The following is a 22,522-nucleotide window of genomic DNA, read 5'->3' on the forward strand; positions in this document are numbered from 1 at the left end:
CAACCAACTTTGAAAGCAAAACTTCACTCAGTCCACCAACAACATGCCAGTCCCAACTGGTGGATCCATTGCACAATGCTTCTTTCATTCTTCTTTTGGAATTATAGTTATCACTTTTAGGCTCCAAATATGCACACAGTGGCAATTTCATCTGTGAAAACCTGGAGGACTTCCATTCATCATTATAACTGAGTACAGATCTTTTCTCAGCATGACTCATAAATATCTGGGAGATTTAAAGCTCTTTATAATATTAATTTAATCTGTAAAATAACATTGCTTGCAATAAATTCCACTTACAAATCTGAACAGGCAATGAAGGGAAAGTGGTTGTGTCATTGCAAATTTGTAATGGAGACTGAAAAAGAGTGGAGCAATGGAAAAAATGGAAATATCTTCTTGCTTCTACAAGATCCTTTGAAGATGTGACACTGATGAAGATGGAGCTTGCTTCGATGCCTATATGCCATTTACTGCCAAAGAGATGTTTATATGACTAAAAATCTATTATTGATTATTCAATTTAGTGTTCATATATTTAAATTTTATTCAGGTTGGAGTGATGTTAAAATTTGGGTTTCCCATCTTTAGTATGCTTTTACTATGAATGATAACAAAAATATTAAAATAATCTTCAGAGTATAAAATGGCCATTGAAGGACTAATTTCCATTTTGTGATTTATGATTTCTTCTTAATATCTGATAATGCAATTATGCTTTAGCAGAGAATGAATCTTCTCTTCATAAAATAACCCATGTCCAGAATATTGATGATTTAAATAAAATACTATCATGGCTTTAAAAAGGGTCTTAATTTACAGATTTTTTTTGCCTTGTAAATATCTATTATTCAAAGCTGGAGATCTTATCTCACTTAGTACTCCATGAATAAATATGCAAGACCAAGGATTTGGTTTCAAATTGTTTAGTGTAGTATTAAAGTCAATTTTGAGTTTTTTTTTGCTATATCTTATTGTAGCCGTTAAAGAGATTTTTTTGCATTTGTTTTGTTTGTTTGTTTGTTTGTCCAGAAGCAATACAGCATCTAAAACTACTAAACAAGATTGGAATCTCCCTGAAATTTGATCAATATTTTTTCCTAGCAATATATTCTTACCAACCTTCACACTAAACTTTTGTGCCAGATTTATAACTCCATGGCAATATCTGATATGAAACCACTATAAGTACTTTCCCTTTCAAGTTTCCATTGTCAAGCCATGTTATCTACTTTATACTACTCTGAATTATGATCAGTGCTTTCTCATTCTTTGCTAACACAACATCTCATAAAATCACATAAAGTAACATAATATGACAGTTGATTTTATAAGACCACTTACTATTCTTGAAATCCAACCAATGTTCCAATTTAATGGTAATAGATGATTAGAGAAGAAATAACATCCTCATTTCAGAGATAGTTTTGCTCCAATGGATTTTTAATGCTCTTGCACCCTTTAGTGTATTGACAGATTTTCAGAAACAGTTTAATAAGCCCTTGTTTTGGGCCTGATTTTTATGAAGAGAGACAGGGACGTATTTATAAGTTTGAAGAACACATTATTTTTATCAATTTGAAGAAAAATCCTTAAATAGGTAATATAAATATTTACCTTGATCAAACTTTTTATTTAAAATATCTACAAAATAAATAGGAAATAAATTATTTTCACTTAGTACTCTTTTAGTACTTTTTCTCTTTAGTAATGCTCAATCTGGATCAGCTTAGAACTCAAAAGCAGTAATGATTTTGAAAAAAAAATTGATGATGTGGCAATGGCATTTAATGAGAAGAGGTTATGATGTATAGGGATGTACGAATATCTTTGATATTTAGAAGCCGAAGATACATAAGCAAGATTAAATGTCAGTTTTGAAAAAAGAAACCTGTTTTCCTGGGCATTTTAAGGGCCTTAGAATATGTGATCCATAAACAAACTGTACTTTTCTGGATAAACAAACACACCTGGGTCCTTTTCAAGTAGTAATATTTTGAACACTGTAAAATGGTATGAGCAACGTGCATTCACATACATTTTGTCACTTAAAGCTCACAAACACTTGCAGCATTTATTTCTCCCTTTAATTGACAGAAAACTTAATGATCTCTAAGATAAATTGAATTTCCATCCTACAGAATTAAATGGTAAATCAGCTGCCAAGACCCAACCCCAATGATGAGGTCAAGTTGCTTCTTTACCACAGGTAAAAGGTGGGGACCTTCGCTGGTCTGACCTTCTTCTCATAGTGGGTTTATTCTGGACTTATGGTTACCCCAAACTCCAAGAGGTCCTTGTTTGTTTGTTTTTGTTTGTTTTCAAAGCTTATTGTTGTTTAATAGTAGTGTTTACATTCTGTGTGTAGGTTTCTTACCTTTCTAGTGTAGTAAAATATTAAGTACTAAAGTGAACAGAAGTTATGAATAGCCTGATACAGGTGAAATTGGGAAGAAGCAGATCCTATTGGGAAAATATAAAAATAATACAGGACTAAAACATCACCTGCTACCTACATAACAACCCCTGAGGAGCTTCAGGCACTTTGCAAATGCCATTTGATCCTAATGATGGCTGCTCTCATTAACATTTCTGCTAACTGAAGAGGGACTGACTGCACCTCCTACCCTGATATCATAAATCTGTGACATTGCTGAGGTTTGTGGAACACAACAGAAAATGAGAATGAGGTAAAGAAAGGCAAGGGAAGTTGAGAGAACTGGGAAGTATCTCCTGGGCATCACCTAAAATTATTAAAAAGGGGAAAAAACCCTCTCTGCTGACCCCACTGGTCTTCCAAGAGCCAGGCCTGCCACAGACACATGCTGGAGACTCCTGCAGCTCTTTCTCCACGTTTGTCGTGTCTAATGTTGCCAAGGTGTTTAGTTATTGTAATTGGTCCCTTTCAAAATTTGCTCATTCTATCAGAAAATAAACACCTCAGTAATGTTTATAGTTTTGAGTGGACAGTTAGCAATTTTACAAAGGTTTGTCTTTTTCAGTTACTTTCTTCAAAGGTAATTAGATAGTATAAATACATTAGCTATGTTTTCAGAAGCACCTGTACAGTGACAGCTACTCTCATGGTATTCATTTTATACATTATGTCATTTAACTCTCACTATGCACTTATACGTAACACGTAATCCTGCCATGTGTGACAACATGGATGAAACTGGAGGACATTGTGCAAAGTGAAATAAACCACTTACACAGAAGAAAAAATGCTGCATAATTCTACATGCATCAGGTATCTAAAATAGTCAGATTAATAGATGCAAAAAATAGAATTGTTATTGTCAGGGCCTGGGTGAAGGGGGAAATTGAGACTTGTTAGTCAACAGGTAAAACTGTACTTGTGCAAGATGAGTAAATTCTAGAGATCTGCTTTACAAAACAGTGACTGGAGATAATACTTGACATTTTTTAAGAAGGTAGATCTCATGTTAAGTGTTATCACCACATTAAAATGAAAAGGAAGTATATCCTCATTTTAAAGATAAAGAAGCAGAGACTGAGAGAAATCAGAGGAATGTCCCAGGATTGTAGAGGCAGTAAGTGGTAATCCAGACACACTGTGCAGGTCAAGGTTCTCAAGACACATATCAGCAGAAACTCTTGATGGAGATAGAATGATATTGATCAATTTTTATATACATGATACATATTATTATAGGTACAATATGTAATATATAGAGAGAGCAGGAGGAAGAAAGACATTGATTTTAAGAAATTGGCTGTGTGATTGTTGGAGGCCTGGCAAGTCCTAAATCAACAGTATGTGACTATGAGCTAGAAACTCAGGTAAAACTTGAAGTTGCCATCTTGAATCCTAAATCCATACATAAGACATCAGGCTGGAAACTCAGGAAAATATGTATATGTTACAATCTTGAGGTAGAATTCTTTCTCTGAGAAACCTAAGGTTTTGCTCTAAAGGACTTCAGTTGATTGGGTGAGATCCATCCACATTACTGCAGGTAATAACCTTAAAGTCAAATGTGAGTCACATTTACAAAACACCTTCTCAGCATCATCTGGATAGTTATAACCAAATAACTGGGCAGTCCTAGCCAAGGTGGCACGTAAAATCAACCATAACAACATCTAACTCCAAAATCATGGGCTAAACAGACACATAGCAATGTATTCAGTATGAGACATTTTTGAAGTTCAATATCTTACAATTATGGGATAGAGATTGTTGGCATTTCAATTAAACACTTACTTCAATGCACTTTTTATTATGTGGTAATTGTATATGTGTGTATGTGTACACATGTGAATTAGGTATGCATATAGTAACAGATTCAGACAAATATGCTAATTGATTCAGACTCAGACAGGCCAATCATAATTAATGTTTTTATTTTAAAATTAAATGTTCTTTTAAAATTATAATGTCTTTTAAATCAAACAAGCTGTGTTGTAAATAAATTTCATTAATTAGTAATTTATATTATTTTAATGGTTATAATATATAAATTGCTTTATGTCAGTTCTATAATTTAAAAATTTCTATATATATTTTTCCTCAGATTATTATCTATCAATATGTGCCATATAAGTTTTATTGACTGATATTTTCTCTCCTGAGGTTAATGAATAGAACTGAAAATTAAACTTGATATTCATTTTGTATGGTATTACATTATCTCAAACACTGTCTCCTTTCAAAACCATAGCAGAGCAGAAATTCTCAAGACTCTAGCATAGTTTGTTAGAAATATTCATTTTTAATTGGTTATATATGACCATCTGAATCTTACTCTTACTAGTAATGTGCCTTAACTTTTGATATTGAGTAAAACTTAATTCTGGTTATTTCCTAAAATTGAGCAATTCTCAGTGAGTGGCAAATGAAAAAATAATTACAACATATGTTTGTAACTCAAAGGATAAATTACTCTGTAATATTTTTATAAAATTTCTGATTGTTTAGACTTATCTATAAAATTAAATTTCTATGTAATTTTAATTTCTCAAAAATGTGTTTTTCTCCAAACAATAATTTGTTGAAATGTGTAACATTTATATTAAATTTAGTTTATCTATTTTATAACCTCATGTAATCTGTAAAAAACATTTTTGGATTAATTGAATGCTTCAATAGTGAAATTTGGTGATATTGCAATTATAGTTGATGCCTTAGTTAATATATTACAATAACTACTTCAATTCATGAAAAGTGTGTTAATATTTTCATTGAAACTGAGAGAAAAACCTTAGAAGCTGTCAATAGTCAAAAAGACACTTGCTACAATAAGTGATTTCTATGATAATTAATATAAAAATGTGGACCTTAAAATATTATGTAAATTTTATTAAGTGACAAAGTAACACACGCAGATTTTGAAAAATTACACCACAGTTGCTCATTAACAGTCTACATTAATGTAAATCTCTTTAAAGATTTATTTTCTCATTGTTTGAAGAACAGTAACTTTACTGATGTATTAATGACCTAATTGTGACTAGCCAAACCCATTTTTATTTGAAGGATTGTTCCCCTGATCCATTCAATAAATATTGTATGTGGGAAAAAAGGAATTTGGATTGATGGGCAAGAATTGTAATCAGCACATACAGATTTATGAGTTGAGGGAATAATGTGATTATGCAAAGAAAAATGAAATGATGCTTATGGGCTGTTGATGAACAACACAGGGTATTTGTACTTAGTATGTCATTGATGTGGAAGGTAGCAGGAAAAATGTTTTATGAAATGCTCATTGTCTTGCAAGTTCATAAGAGCCAGAGTAATGGAACTCTGTGTGTTGTGCCTTTAAGGGGGATATTTTCTATTGTCAGTGACATTAAAATGCACTGTCGTAGCAGCAGAATCTTTCTACAGAGATTCTCCAGATTCATATTTCTAACTAATTATAGTCTGCAGCAATACACTTGTTATAGGATTATATTGTTCTATAAATCATTGTTCAGGGATTCGGGAACCAAAAATTAGTCTTTTCTGATAATTCCTGAGACAGATAATCATCAAAATAATTTGAGTTGAATATCTGATATCAAACAAATTATCTAAAACTTAATGCATAAGATTGGAATTTAAATGATCTCAATAACATGAGATCTGATTATAATATAAAAGAAGATATAATGCAATAAAGGAATAAATTTAAAGATATATAAATATATATTAGTGTAGAAATATATATTATTATTTATTTATTTATGTGTGTATTTATTTATTTATTATGAAATAAAAATAAAATGACCTTTGGGAAATTCTGCAGTAGATCTTGTTTTCCTCTTTCAGTTAGATTTTATTTTCTTCATCTAGAAGTACCCAATATAGAGAAACTAGCATACTCAGAGCTCTGTAGATATGAAAAATGGGTTCAATTTTACAGCAATTAGGTAATTAATGATTACAATTACAACAAGTATAGTGCCAACTTCAAAAACTCCAGAGCTTAGACTCTGGAGTAAACTGACAGAAAATGTGGATGAAGGTAAGCTTCACCAGTATGTGGGAGCATCATTTCCTCCACATCATTACCAACATTAAAAGTAGCATTAAAACTGGTTGATGAGGGCTCAGAAACAAGTAAGGAGGAATATGTTATCAAAAACTGGAATTGGGGGGATCTTTGCTATGAAATGGCAGATTTCTCAGCACAGTTATTTCCTGCAGTTATGTAGAAGCAAAACTTGTGAGAGGTATGTTTGGTTTTATAAATGAAAATATTTCCTAGAAAAATACTGAAGGTGGTTGTAGTTTCTTCCTGCTGCTTACTGGAATCTGCAAAAGGAGAGACACAAACTAAGGTAAGAAGTGTTAAGGAAAAGAAATGAGGACTGGATGCTTTTGAACATTCTCAGTCTCTTTCTATGGCAACGTAGAAAAATTAAGAGATCCACTGTAAGGAAAGTGCACTCTAGAAAAAACTTAGAATGTGACTCTGCAAACTTCTGTTCAAACCTCATAAAGAGCAAAAAGTTAGATTATTCAGTCATGCAGAAAGCACTTACAAGAGAGTAAGATTGTACCTCTCAGGTCCTCTCAAACATACCATAGGGTCTCTACACTGATAAAGGTAGGTCCCTCAGTCATCTCAAGAGAAGCCAAAGACAGATTATCAGAAAATATCTGAAGTGGACTTTAACAAAACACATGAGAAGAGGATAAAAAGTGGATAAATGGTGATGGAAGGAGACAAGACTTAGGGTAGTGAACACACATACAATATAGAGATCATGTATTGTATTATAGAATCATACACCTGAAATCTATATATTTTTATTAACCATGTTACTCCAATAAATTCAATAAATAAAAATTGAAAAACAAAATAAAATACATGGAGACCTATTACATTTCTTAGAAAATTACTATAAGAGATGGTTGCTAGATTCCCCAGATTTCTTATTTCTCTCTATCTCTGTTTTCTTAAATAAATTGTTTTATCTCTAATTATACATATTTTAAAACATAATGATCTTTATTTTATTAATTTTAAAAATGTTTTAATTTAAAGCTGAAAAAACATCTTTCCTGATCCCTTTAATTCTTTCTTTAAAAAAATATTTTATTTATTTATTTTTAGAAAGAAGGGAAGGAGAAAGAGAGGGAGAGAAACATCAATGTGTGGTTGCCTCTCATGTGCCCCCAACTGGAGACTAGGCCCACAACCCAAGCATGTGTCCTGACTGAGAATCGAACCAGAGACCCTTTAAGTCGCAGGCTGACACTCAATCCACTGAGCCACACCAGCCAGGGCTGCTTTCTCTGTTCTATTTACTTTTTGTTTAGCTTGCTAATTCCCCTCGTGGGTTCTTGAGAAACAATGTATATGCAAAATTTCTGCTTTATAAATAAATGTGATTAAGATCATACCTCTCTCATATTACCACCATGCTTATCTTATTACCACAGAATTATTTTGACAAATGCTTTTGGCTTCTAAATAGATTTAACATTTTTGAGTCTAATTTATTGCCTTTACTTCTACTGACACTAGGGAGATGTCATATCGAATGTTTTAAAGTTTTTCAACAGACAAATATATTTGTGAACTAGTTTTTAGTTTAATTTTTATGTATAAGGAATAGATTTCCTTATTCATTTGCCTGTTTCATCTACGGCTACTGATGCATGTGTATCAAAATTTCTCATTATGGTTGCTAATGTTCTCCAACATTCCTATGCAACCTGTCAGTGTTTAACCTCAGATAAGGGCTTGATTTTTTTTTTAACAAGGATTTTTAAAAATTTTTTTTTAAGATTTATTTATTTATTTTCAGAGAAGGAAGGGAGGGGGGCAGAGAGAGAGAGAGAGAGAGAGAGAGACATCAATGTGTGGTTGCTGGGGGCCATGGCCTGCAACCCAGGCATGTGCCCTACTGGGAATCGAACCTGCAATGCTTTGGTTTGCAGCCCGCACTCAATCCACTGAGCTATGCCAGCCGGGGCCAAAAGGCTTGATTTTTTAACTGAGGTAAAAGAGAACAGAAAGTTGAAGAATTTTATTTCTAATTTCCATAATTTTAGTTTTATCTTTACTGTATAGTAATCAGTTATTTTGAATGAACTTTCTTATGAAAAATAATGCTATATGAAATGTTACAAGTGACCAGTACATAATTGGATCTTATAGATCATAGTAGACAGTTTCTACATTTTATCTGATCACCCTCATCATTCCTAACTTCCCATTAAGAACCCATAATGTATCTATTAGTTATAAATTTTATATATTCTCTTTAAACCTATTTATGTTTTAATCTACTACCTTTTCAGCATAATGAGTTCCTTATGCATTTTATTTACAGCATACATTTATATTAGATGTATTTTGTTCTTCCATCTAAAGTGTTTTCTTTAAGGGTCAAGGGATGAAGAAATTTGACCTGTAGGTGGACTAAAAATGCATGCCCTTATTTTCAGTTTAAAATTTTAAGCTTGGCTTAGATAATACTTTTTATTAAAATGATAGTGAGAAAGTTTTTAAATGCATCAGAGATTTCCCAGAAAAAAGATACATTAAATCTTTGGGTACCAAATAATCTGATGTTATTCTTTCTTATATGCATAGTTGTTCACTGCAGGGGCTACTTTATTTACATTACACAGGAGAGTGCCATTTAAACCATAAGTACAACTCTACATAATTCAACTTAGTTTAAACATCTTCTTAGAGGAACGGTAATCAAATTTAGCTTCAGGACATACTGTAGACTAATACAAAAGCTCCATATGCACAGTTAAGATTATACTACAAATGTGGTTCCTATTTTATTATTTGATGAATGGTATGTCACAAAGTGTTATGTGATTCCACACTAAAAGATGCTATTATAATGCCTCTGCCTCGGAGGACAAAGTTAATCTTGCCAAGAGGACTTGAACTCTTAAATTCTAGAGTTAAATAAGTTGCCTTAGAGTCCATTCTTTGAGTTCTTGAAGTGAAAGAATATATATGTGGTCATCAAAATCAGGTCTCTCAACTGCATTAGGCTTTCAAAAGTGTGTCTTCTAGATGTTGTATCACTTATGTCAAGTTTTACTTTAAAATGTGTATATCCTTAAACCATTCAAGTAGCTATTCTTAAAAAACTTAGCAAAAAATTCATTCATGAACAATTAAGTATAATAACTTAAAGTAGCTGATTTGGAGTACACAGCCCAACCGCAAATTACTTTCAAATAATAAACATTTGTCTTGACCCATCTCATTTCAATTAAATCTTTAAAAATAACACATTACTTACTCAAGTTCAGTTTAAAAATATCTGGGAAACACAAGATGCTTTAAATTAATTTATCAGATTATATCATTGGCAAGTTGTATCTGAACAGATGAGCTAAAAAATAGGTATACTTTAGTGGAAGCAAAATTCTAACATCAATTCACGTGTATCACAGAACATGAAGTAGATGGCATAATGGTGGCTATGTGTGGCTAAGAAGGAAAAGAAAATGTGGTTCTACAAACTGAAAGACACCTTAAATACAAACTTTAATTTTTTTAATTAAAATTTTTATCTTATTGATTTGTAAACAGGAGAGTCTGGACAAAACAGACCTAAGATGAATACTAATTTAGATTCTAAATTTAAAGGGGGTAATTTTTGTCATCTAACTCTGTGTAACAGTGGAGTCTTAATGGTATCATCAATAATTTCTTTCTAACCTATAAGGACAAATGAAGTTGCACAAGTCTATTTTTTTGCATTACTTGTATTGCATACTTTAAATATATAATATATAATACAAACATCAGAGTTTGAAATTTCTTAAAACTTGGGGAATAAAAGTAAAAGACACAGTCATGTGAAGGAACTGTTGGAGTAGGAACTCCAAGATGAAAAATCATGATTGACTAAAAGAAGGCTTTTAGAATGAAAGCATTTTACAATGGCATCACTATTGTGACACTATCAATAACAGACAATTGGGACAGAGTTCATAATGACTTAATCCCTAGTCCATTAACTTTTATGAATTTAATAAAAATCTATTAAAACTAAAATATGCCACATTGAAATTACCAAGCTTGGATGGACTTATTTTTGATGAGTTTCTAGAATGCATTCTGGTATGAATTTCTACCATCTAAGTGAACTGTGAAACAAATTGCTTTATTTACCACTATCCTAGAATGTTTTTAGCCTGTCTCTTAATTTTTTGTAGAAGCCAATATGCAGTATAACAAAAGAGTATTGCAAAAACTTCAAATAATTCTCTCTGAATTTGTAGAAAATCAGCTATTGTTTAATGAACCCTAATGCTGCAGTTACTGACAGTTAAAATAATAAGTTAAAAATAAATAACTATGTTTCTCTTCCTCATTTGAAATACTTGGCATTTTGCTGCTGCAAAACCAGTAAGGCCCAACATATACTTTCAAATGATTTTGTAATATACTGAGAAAGCTATCCAGATGCATTAGAATAGTAGGTTGTTGTTTAGAGAAAATTGCAATCAAAGCCTATGCCTTCTAAGACATAAATTAACTGGGTTAGCAGCCGCCATGCTGGGGAAAAACATCCCTAGAACATTTCCTGTTTATTTACATTATGTCCTTGTGCTTAATCACACTTGTAGATCAACACAGAAATGGGAGACATATTATTTTCTCTTAGCATGGTAAAAATGTCTTCCTGTCTGTCTATGCTTGTAGATTTAAATTTTTTTTTTCCACCCCTAACCCAAAAGTTTTTACTTGCTGGAACATACACTAGTTTTTTGCAATTTTTATTTCCAATGATTTACTCTTCTGCCTTTGTGTCATTCTCTCCAAAACATAAATCTTTTCTGTGAATTGTGTTTTACTTGGACATCTACCATTGATTTCTCCAGGATTAAGCATTAAGAAAAGTAGTATCTTTTTTTTTTTAGAAAAGTAGTATCTTAAATTCATCATGATTTGGATGAGATGATACATTTTATTATTAACTTAGTTCATTCATTTAAATGACCATCTTTGCTTTCAAATTAAAATCAATACACATGGAGTTTCAATACATGTTTCTAAGGAGTATAAATGCTAGTGCAGTTAAATCAGAATGGAAGATGTACAAAAAGGAAAAAAAAAGTGGGGCTTATTTGGTTAGAAAGCAATAGAAACATTTTCTCATTTAGCTTATTCTTAAATTAGGAAAATTTGCTTCTAAAGAAATAGTATAGATGATTGGCTGAGAAGACTGAGTCTTTTGTGTTCTAGGATCTTTTGAAATGCAACTATTTAAATGAGAATATATATCAAGGAAACATATTTTAACTGTCACAGGAAAGCAGAGAGTAAAATTATGAAGATATAAGCAATGAGACAAGTCTTGGCTGAAAACAATACAAATAATAACAGTAATACAAAAGGAAGAAATGCACAATAAGGGTTGTAGTGACTAACACTGATTTAATACCCATTATCTGGCAGGCAACAGAACACTTTCTCCATAATTTTATTGAATCACTAAAAAAAACTATGAAATAAATGTGAAATACGAAGAGATACCATGTCTAGTTTAGAAAGGCAAATTATCTCAGTGCCTAGGTTTCTACATTTCTCACAGAAAATAAAAAGAGGTCAGAAGGAGTGGGATAATTTGTCAAATTTAGAGCTAAATGTGGAGAGCAGATGACGGATGGGGCTTGAGTTATTCCTTCAGAATATAACAGGAACCACATTGTGAATTATGGGGATAAGACAATTTTAAAATTCTGCAACAGTTATGGTGATCTCTGGACAAAGCTGTGGGAATCGACTGTGGGAGTGGGGAGTGGCCTGGGCAGCGGAGGGCAGAGGGTATAAATTGGGACAATTGTAATAGAATAACAAAAAAGAAAAAGAAAAAAAGAAAAATTATGTATGTTTATGTACTTTTTCTAAAAAACGTTTTATCAGATTATCGAAGAATTCCTGTGTCTAGCTCCCAATATTAAAAAAAGGTAAAAATCAGTGTTTTAAAAATTTAATGTTTTTGCCTTGGTTGGTGTGACTCAGTGGGCTGAGTGCCTACCTGGGAACCAAAGGGTCGTCAGTTGGATTCCCAGCCAGGGAATCCTGGGTTACAGGCCAGGTCCCCATCAGGAGGCGTGCATGAGAGGCAACCACACATTGATTTTCCTTTCCCTCTCTTTCCCTCTGTCTAAAAACAAATAAATAAATAATAAATCTTTAAAAAAATTTTAAATGTTTTCAAATCTTTTACAATCATCTTTACAAAGGAATTATATCTATTTATTTATTTATTCTGTCTGTATTTATTCTATATATTCCACTTCCATCTGCACTCAGATGAATCCCACAGGGTAAAAGCAGTGCAGTACCCACTGAGGAAAGAAATCTTCAGGAGAGAAGAAACAACCTTTCAAGTCCTCATAAGACTGCTAAAGATTTTAATAGAAGAAATTTGAATGTCCTCCTGCATACATTTCTTGACTAGAAAATTAAGCTACACAGAAACAAAAACTAGTAAGAGGTACAACTGGGCCTTAGATTCTCTCTCCTCCCTCCTCCCCCCCCCCCCCATACGAAATGTAATTGTGAGAGCACACAGCCAGGAGAACAATCTCTGATCCTCTAACAACAATAACACTGAGAACAGAGTGCAAGTAAGGAGTAGTATAGGGAGTATCTAGCTGAAGATGTTGATAAATAACTAGCTGAAAATGTTTGGTTCAATTCATGTTAAATAATAGCATGCTATAATTTTAAACTCTAATATTAAAATAATTTTAGAAATACAAATACATAGACATAGTACAATTATAAATCTACACAAACATCTCTATCATTGCCAGAACTTACCAGATTTGGAAAGAGGTTTTTAAGTGCATTTTCTAAAATATGACTAGTGTCCGAAGTGTAATGAGCTCAAAGTGGAAATTATATAGAGATATATTTTGAAATATAAAACAGATTTTTGTTTGGAAGATAATAGCTATATCTGTTGTTGAATATATTCTATTGTTTGTTACTAACAAGTCATTTCTCCACCCACAAAGGAAAATTCTTTTAAGAATTAGTTATTCTGTTATATAAAATTATCTTAAAAAATAAGAGTAATACAAATCAGATGCCCATGTTTATGCTAGTTGTAATAGTTATTCCTGAAATCACTTAAACATCTTTCATAATATAAATCTTTATAATATATACCTCATTTAACAGTCATTAACACATCTTCCATCTCAAATCAAGTGTACCTACTAATAATGCCTTAATTTTAGGACTTCTCAGATGCAGTTTTACATTATCAGCTATCTTATATCAAGCCTGTGCAGTTTACTATTTAAAGCATCTGAAGAATATATTATTCATATCTTGATATATCATTTAGAAGCTAAAAGTTAATAACAATGACATTTAGAATATCCTAATTACAAAACGTGTATTTTGTAAGACAAAAATAGAATAACATCCTAATACAGTTACAAAATGGCAGCATAGGCAGACATGGCTTGCCTCTTTGCACAACCACATCAAAATTACAACTAAAATATAGAATAACCATCACTCAAAACCATCAGAAATCACTTTGAATGGAAGACTGACAACTATGAAATTAAAGAAACCACATCCATCCAGACTTGTAGGATGGGATGCAGATGTGGAACTGGCTGGACTCACACCCATGTGTGGTAGATAAAAATTCTGGAGGGATATATTGGGAGCGAGGCATCCCAGCCCCATACCACAACCCCCAGCTCAGGGTTCCACTGCCGGGAAGGTGAGCCCTCACCACTTCTGGCTGCCAAAAAAACAATGGGAATTGAGTCAGAGGAAGAAACTGTTAGAACCCCAAACAGTTCCTCTTAAACAACACAGACTCACCTACTCAGACTCACCCGCTCTGAGCTCCAGTGCCAGGGAAGCAGCTTGAAAGGCACCAATGGTATACAGAGAGGAACTGAAGTGTCTGGCATCAAGGCAAGTAGAGGCCACTGTCCATATTCTAAATCCTCTCTCTACAGAGGTGGCAAGCTGGTGCTGTATCTGAGACTCCATTAACCTGGCTAACACTGTTTGACCCTGGTGATCTTGGAGATCCCCGGAGATGCTGCCACACTCAACTCACAGGCCTACCCAAGCTGCTTTTCGATGTGAATGGCTGGTCTTGGCTTGTGCTTCACAACTTCCTAAATCCTATCAAACAAGCCACAGCTGACTCATTGAGGCCCAGGCTCCACACTAGCAGTAGCCAGCCCAGATTCACAACTTGGCTTTGTCTGGGAATCTCCAAGCCCAGCACAAGTAACAGCCATATCAGATTGCTTTATAGCTCTAGCAGGGTGCCTGAGGCAAAACACAGGTGGAAAATGACCTTGGCCTGCACTACCTGGGAAACCCCAGGGCCAGTGCACCCACTAGACAGCTACAGACCACTTTGGAGCACCACCACCCTGTCTCTGCACAGCTAATTTCCAATGGAGGGTGGAGTTTGGTTGTATGTGGTCACAGTTGGTCCTTGCAGCTGACTGGCCTGGGAAAATCCTTCCCATTGATCTGCCAACAGAAACTATGGGTCAACTATAAGAGGAGGGTAAACTCAGCCCACAGAAAGGGTGCACCTCTAGTACCAAGCTTGGGTATTAGGGGAGGCTGTACCACTGGGCCCTACAGGACAGGATTACATTAAGCCATACTACCAAGACTCAGAGACAAAGCAGCTCTACTTAACACATAGAAACAAACACAGAGGGGCTGACAAACCAGGAGACAAAGAAACATGGCCCAAATGAAGAAACAGATCAAAACTCCAGAAAAAAAAGTTAAACAAAATGGAGATAATCAATCTATCAGATGTAGATTTCAAAACACTGGTTATAAGGATGCTCAGGGAAGTTAGTGAGGACCCCAGCAGCATAAAAAAGATCCAGTCAGAAATGAAGGATACAATAAGTGAGGTAAAGAACATTTACAGGGAAATGACAGTAGAGTGGATGAAGACAAGAATCAAATCAATGATTAGGAACATAAGGAATCAAAAACAACCAATTAGAACAACAAGAAGAAAAAAGAATCCAAAAAATGAGGATAGTGTAAGCAGACTCTGGGACAACTTCTAGAAATCCAACATTCACATCATTCCCATTGCCAGAAGAAGAGAAAGAACAAGAAACTGGAAATCTATTTAAAAAATAACAAAAGAAAACTTTCTTAATTTGAACTAGGAAATGGATATGCATGTCCAGGAAGCACAGAGTCACAAAAAAGATGCATGCAAATAGGCCCACTCCAAGATAGATCATAATTAAAATGCCAAAGATTAAAGAGAAAGAGAGAATCTTAAAAGCAGCAAGAAAAAAGCAGTTAGTTACCTACAGGGCAGTTCCCATAAAACTGTCAGCTGATTTCTCAAAAGAAACTTTGCAGGCTAGAAGTGTTTGGCAAAATATATTCAAAGTCATAAAAAACAGGGACCTACAGCCAAGATTGCTTTACCCAGCAAAGCTATCATTTAGAATCAGTGGGTAGATAAAGAGCTTGCCAAACAAGGTAACATTAAAGGAGTTCATTATCACCAACCTATGATTATACGAAATGTTAAAGGGACTTACTTAAGAAAAAGAGGAACATCAAAACTATGGACAATGAAATGGCAAAATATATATATATATATCTATGAATAATTGAATCTAAAAAGCAAACTAAGCAAACAAGAACAGAATCATGGATATGGAAAGTGTTTTGATGGTTGCCAGATGAGACAGGGATGTGGGTGATTGCATGAAGAGATAAGAGGATAAAGGAGTACAAATAGGTAGTTACAGAATAGCCATGGAGATTCAAAGTATAGTATAGGAAATGGAGTAGCAAAAGAACTTATACCCATGACCCATGGACACGAATAAAAGTGTGGGGATTACCTAAGATATTGGGGGTACTGGGTGGAGGGTACAAAGGGGGAAAAATTAAGACAACTGCAATAGTCTAATCAATAAAGTATGATTAAAAATAAAATAAAATACTAACAAATGTAATTTCAAAGATTAGGTTAAGATAAATGACATTAAAAAAAGATACTTAAAGCTGCAAAGTGACTGTAAGCACATATAGAGGAACTAAATATATGTATATTTCAAGGTTTCACACAATCACAATACACCTTATTGACCAAAATTCTAATATGAACAAATAAATCAAGATAAATTTCTCAAAAATTTAAATTAGCCTTATTAGACTGGTACTGGTTCATGTTTTCAAAGAAAATCCTATATTGAGCCAAAACTCAGCACGAATACCATGGATTGCTTCAGGTATATTTCATTCTAATTGGCAGAATTATAGAATCTAGCATTATGAAAAAATAAGCTTATCTTAAATCTTATATTTGATTAATAATTATTCTTTATACTTGATTTTATTTGAGTGGCTTCATATACTATCAGTGGAAAATTGGGTGAATAAAACCCTAACATGTTGGAAAATTCCATGACACTTTACATCTCCATTTCTTCTCTGTATCCAGTAAAAAAATATTACCCACCATTTAGGTCTATCCCAAAGACCAAATTTATCACTAAATGTTTTAGTTTTTATGTTATTTTGATATAGTTTTAATACATTATTTTTCAATTGTCTGGTCATAGTATCTAGAAATGCAACAGAGTATCATTTTTTACTTTTTATCCTGTTACTTTATAAAATTTGCACGTTAGTTCCAGTAGCTATTTACATTTTTAGTAGGTTTTATACATTTCATAGGATAAAGAGGTGTTATAAGGCAGGTTTTGGATTCTGTAAGTGTTAACAAGAGAAGATATTGCCCTTGTTTGGTGGTTGATTTCTCAGGGATTAGGTGACATATAAAAATATTATTGAGATTTATCTAAACCAACCTTCAAGAACAGTGAGAATAGAAAGATGTCCTGGCATAAATAGAAGTCTTTATAGGGGGAAATACATTTAGAGGAGTTCTAGCTTTCACACATCTTATAACTATATATGAACAAATTGATGAAATATAAATAAATAAGGGATTGATTGATAATTAGATTATGTTATATAAGTACATTAAAAAATCCAGCTGAGGCCCTGGCTGGCGTAGCTCAGTGGATTGAGAGCGGGCTGGGAACCAAAGTGTCCCAGGTTCGATTCCCAGCCGGGGTACATTCCTGGGTTGCAGGCCATAACCCCCAGCAACCGTGCATTGATGTTTCTATCTCTCTCTATCTCCCTCCCTTCCCTCTCTAAAAATAAATAAATAAAATTAAAAAAAAAGAAAGTCTGGTTGTAAAAACATAAAAATATTTTAAAAAATCCAGCTGAACTAAACAGTACTCCACTTAGATATCCAATTATATTCCCAGTGGACATGGGGATAATTGGAAGGCGATTTAAACTTTATTTCCTATTTTGTTTTGTTTTTTCCATTCCTGAATAGAATCTATTGTGAATGACTCATGATTTCACTGTCAGATGTAGTCTAAGATGTACATTGTGTTGTGCTATACAGTGATTGATTAGCCAATATAGCAGTGCCCCACAGTGAATGACAACTTGCTGTGTTCCTAACCCCTCTGATACCAACTCTGGGCTTGGCCCTAGGACTTAACTTTGGCCATTAGGATATTAGCAAACATGACGCAAGTATTAATTTGACAGTCACTCACACAGTGAGAATCGTCTTTTGTTGCTGCTGTAAATTCTTCTTTTGTCAGGTGAATAAGCCCCAGTTATCCTACTATAACCACATAGTCAACTAACAGTCAGCTTCCACTGCTACACACATGTATGAGTCCATCTTAGAATATCCAGCCTCATTCAAGCTGCTTAGTAACAGGTATTTGAATAACTTCAAATGAGGGCTAACAGTACAGCTGAATCCATCACTAGTTGCTGACCCACATGATGGTGAAATGGACTTTTTTTAAGCCACCATGTCTTGGCATTATTGGTTACAAATCAGAAAAAATTGGCTGTATTCACAAAAATGTTTAGAGAAATCAAATAACCCATTCTCCAGAATGCAAGTTTTTATGGATTCACAAAATCTCTTACAAATGAAAATGGAAAAGGTGCAAGTTATCAGTGTACCACTAATAAAATCTGTATTTTGTGCCATGGCATAAAATTTCTTACAATTTTGCAAATATATTTTAATGTCACACCATTGATTTATTTATGCACTCACTCTTCCATGCATTAACTTAACAACATTTATTGAAGAGCCACCACAAGTCAGATTCTGTATTAGTTGTTTTGAATAAAAAGATAACAACACATAACATCTTTGACTTCAATTCTTCCCTCTCATCAAGGAAGGATGCAGTCATGTAGACATGCATTTATACTTCAAGATGAAGTGGTGTGGGAGAGACAGAATTCCTTGGTACAAACACTTCCAAAGATGACTTCCTAGAAAAATAAATACTTCATCTAAATCATCTTCCAGAGTCTAAGATTATAACCATATATATATATACAGCTCAGATCTTTATAAAATGTCTGTGTTATAAGTAGCAGAATATCTCTATTGTTGTATTATGGTATTTGAACTTCTAATATTGATAATTTGAAAATGAAATATTTATTTCTGTGTGTTTAACCCTCAGGGTTAGATCTAGGACAGTCAAAATTTCTCAGGATTTATTTAAAATTTCCATTTTGGAAAGATGGCTCTAATGTATTAAGATTAGTATATTGAATGCTACAGATATCTTGATCCTTTTTACTTGCCAGACATAAAAGCTGAAGCCTGAATCCATGATAACAAACCAAATTTAGCAAACCAGTGGAGGAGGCCAGGCTTAAAACAATTATACCAGCCACAATGAGAAAAAATTTTATTTTGCACTGAAGCTGCCAGTAATAAATCGTAATCACATTTGCACTACACTTGAGAAAAGGGAGGATATCATCACATTTTTAGTCTCCTTGGATTATTTTCAACCAACAGGTTTTACTTTGTTTATTGACATGCAATATTCATGTCCTTGCTAAAATGTGCATAATGGTACTCCCAATTTTCAATAGCATGAAATCATCAGAGGATTAAAGAATCTTTCATGCCACATTATCATCATATTTATTTTGTAATGCTCCCTCATAGAACTTCAAGATTTTACACATGCATCTCCTAAATATATACCTTCTTGAGATTTACCAGTTATCACATATACACAAATACTTGTTCGTAGAAACATATGGACATCGTGTGCATTGTTACCTGAATAAAAGTAAGCAAAAACTTATGCATTTAGATGGTCCATGTTTACTTATTATAGAACTTATATTCTTAGGTTGTGTCCTTGAAATCAACTTTTTAATACTTTTAGTTCTTAAGTGGATGTCAGTCATATTCTTATCAGTCCACTATCTTTCTTCTTAATTATTTCTAGGTTTGATATCAATATGTATCCAAGTACTCTCTCAGACATTGTGTGTGTGTGTGTGTGTGTGTGTGTGTGTGTGTGAGACAGAGAGAGAGAGAGAGAGAGAGGCAGAGACAGAGAGAGAAGTGGAGGGGGGGAGAGACAGAGAGAATGACCAGTAACCAGGAGGCTGGAAAAATATTTGATTAAAACAAACAACAATAAGATAATCTGGCACATTTCTCTATCAACTTTTCAACAAACAATGTTGAAATAATGGACACTCACATGCAAAAAGATACCAAACACAATCTACACAGCATACCTTAATGAAAAATTAGCTCATAATGCATCATAGATATAAATGTACAATAAAACCTTTAGAAAAATAACAGAGCAGAAATGTTCATGACCAGAATTTACTTTTTTGACATGACACTGAAATCATGTTTCTTACAAAGTTTGATAAATTGGACTTTATAAAAATTGAAAAGATTGTCTGTGAAAGACACTGGGGTAGTAAAAAAAAGGCAACTACAAAATGAGAGAATTGAATATCCAACAAAAGTCATGTATTAAGAATATATAAATAACTCTCAATGTAACAGAAGAAACAACAGCTCAATTTAAGAAGAAAAAAACATGGAAAGGATATAAATGTTTTATCACAGTCTATACTGATAACAAATAAGAACATAAAAATTCAACATTATTAGGAAATAAGAAAAATAAAATTAAAACCATGATGAAGTATTGCTATATTTCTCCAAGAATAGCTAAACGTTTTTAAAAACAGTGGACAATATCATTTTTTGCTGTTATTTTCTCCCATTCTGTGACTTATCTTTTCATTTTTTTCACATTGCTTTTCACAGAATAGAAATTTTTAATTTTAATTTTGATAAAATATCTTTTTCTTCATTAATTTGCTTTTGGTGTATCTAAAAACTCATCACAAATCTGACATCAATTATATTTCCTCTATGTTTTCTAGTTGTTTTATCATTTTGCATTTTATATTTAATTCACTGAAGCTATTTTTGTGAAATCAGAAAAGCCTGTATCTAGGTTATTTAGCATATACTATTTCTTCAATATCATTTGTTGGAAAGATTAGTTTTTCTCCCTTGAATTGTTTTCATCCTTCAAAGATCAGTTGACTATATTTATGTGAGTTTATGTTGGATGTTTTCATTCTATTCCCTTGAACTAATGTCTGTTCTTTGCCATCATCATTCTTTGTTGCTATGGCTATATAGTAAGTTCTTACAGTTGGGTAGTTTCAGTCTTCAAAATTTGTTCCTATTTCATAGTATTGTTTAGGCTGTTTTGGATCTTTCCACATAAAATTTAAAATTAGTTTGCAATATCTACAAAATGTATCTATAAAATCAATTTGCTATATCTATAATATCTACAAGATTATTTACTGGAACTTTGAAATGTTTTTAAACTCTAGGTAACTTTGAAATATGTTATAACAATGTTAAACTTTCTTATTCATGAACACAAATTATTTGTGTATAACTGTTTTGATTTCTTTATCATATATATCATTTTCAATATATAGAGCCTGTAAGTGTTCTATTGTATTTATAACAAAATACTGTACTTTTGATATTGTAAGTAATACTGTGTTTTAGTATATAATTCTAATTGTTCAGTGTTGGTATGTAGAAAAGTAATTTATTTTCATGGATTAATTTTATATTATAGGACTTATAGGTAGATGTTATAAAGGTTTAAAAATTACTACTTGTTATTTTATTATTTTTATTACTTATTGTTGTTTTTATTATTTGATATTATTATTATTTTTAAATTTTATTTTAATCATTGTTCAAGTACAGTTTTCTGTCCTTTACTCTCATCCCAGCCCACCCACCCATCCCTCCTCACCTCCCTCCCATTTCAACCCCCACTAAGTTTTTGTCCATGTGTCCTTTATATTTGTTCCTGTAAACCCTTCCCATTTTCCCCTGAAATTCCCTCCCCCTCCCCTCTGGTCATTATCAGCCTCTTCTGTATTTCAGTGTCTTTGGCTATATTTTGCTTGTTTGTTTGTTTTGTAGTTTAGGTTCCTGTCAAAGGTGAGATCATATGGTATTGGTATTTCACTGCTTGGCTTATTTTGCTTAGCATAATGCTTTCCAGCTCCATCCATACTGTTGCAAAGGGTAGGAGAGCCTTCTTTCTTTTTGCTGCATAAGATTCCATTGTGTAAATGTACCATAGTTTTTTAATCCATTCATTTACTGATGGGCACCTATGTTGCTTCCAGTACTTGGCTATTGTAAATTGTGCTGCTATGAACATTGGGGTGCATAGGTTCTTTTGGATTGGTGTTTCATGCAGCAACATTTTTACTGATATGTCCCCTAGCGCAAGGGACATAAAGGAAAGAATAAACAAATAGGATCTCATCAAAATAAAAAGCTTCTGCACAGCTAAAGAAGGCAGTATTAAAATAAAAAGAGAACCAACTGTATGGAAAACATATTTGCCAATGATACCTCAGACAAGGGTTTAATCTCCAAAATATATAAAGAACTTACTTACAGGACTCCACTCTAAGAAGACAAGCAACCCAATTAAAAAATGGGCAAAGGACTTGAACAGACGCTTCTCCAAGGAGGACATACAGAGGATCCAGAGACATATGAAAAGATGCTCAGCATGGCTAGCTATCAGACAGATGCAAATTAAAACCACAATGAGATACCACTTTACATAGGTCAG

The sequence above is a fragment of the Phyllostomus discolor genome, chromosome 4 (assembly GCF_004126475.2).
Source record: "Phyllostomus discolor isolate MPI-MPIP mPhyDis1 chromosome 4, mPhyDis1.pri.v3, whole genome shotgun sequence".
Taxonomy (NCBI): domain Eukaryota; kingdom Metazoa; phylum Chordata; class Mammalia; order Chiroptera; family Phyllostomidae; genus Phyllostomus; species Phyllostomus discolor.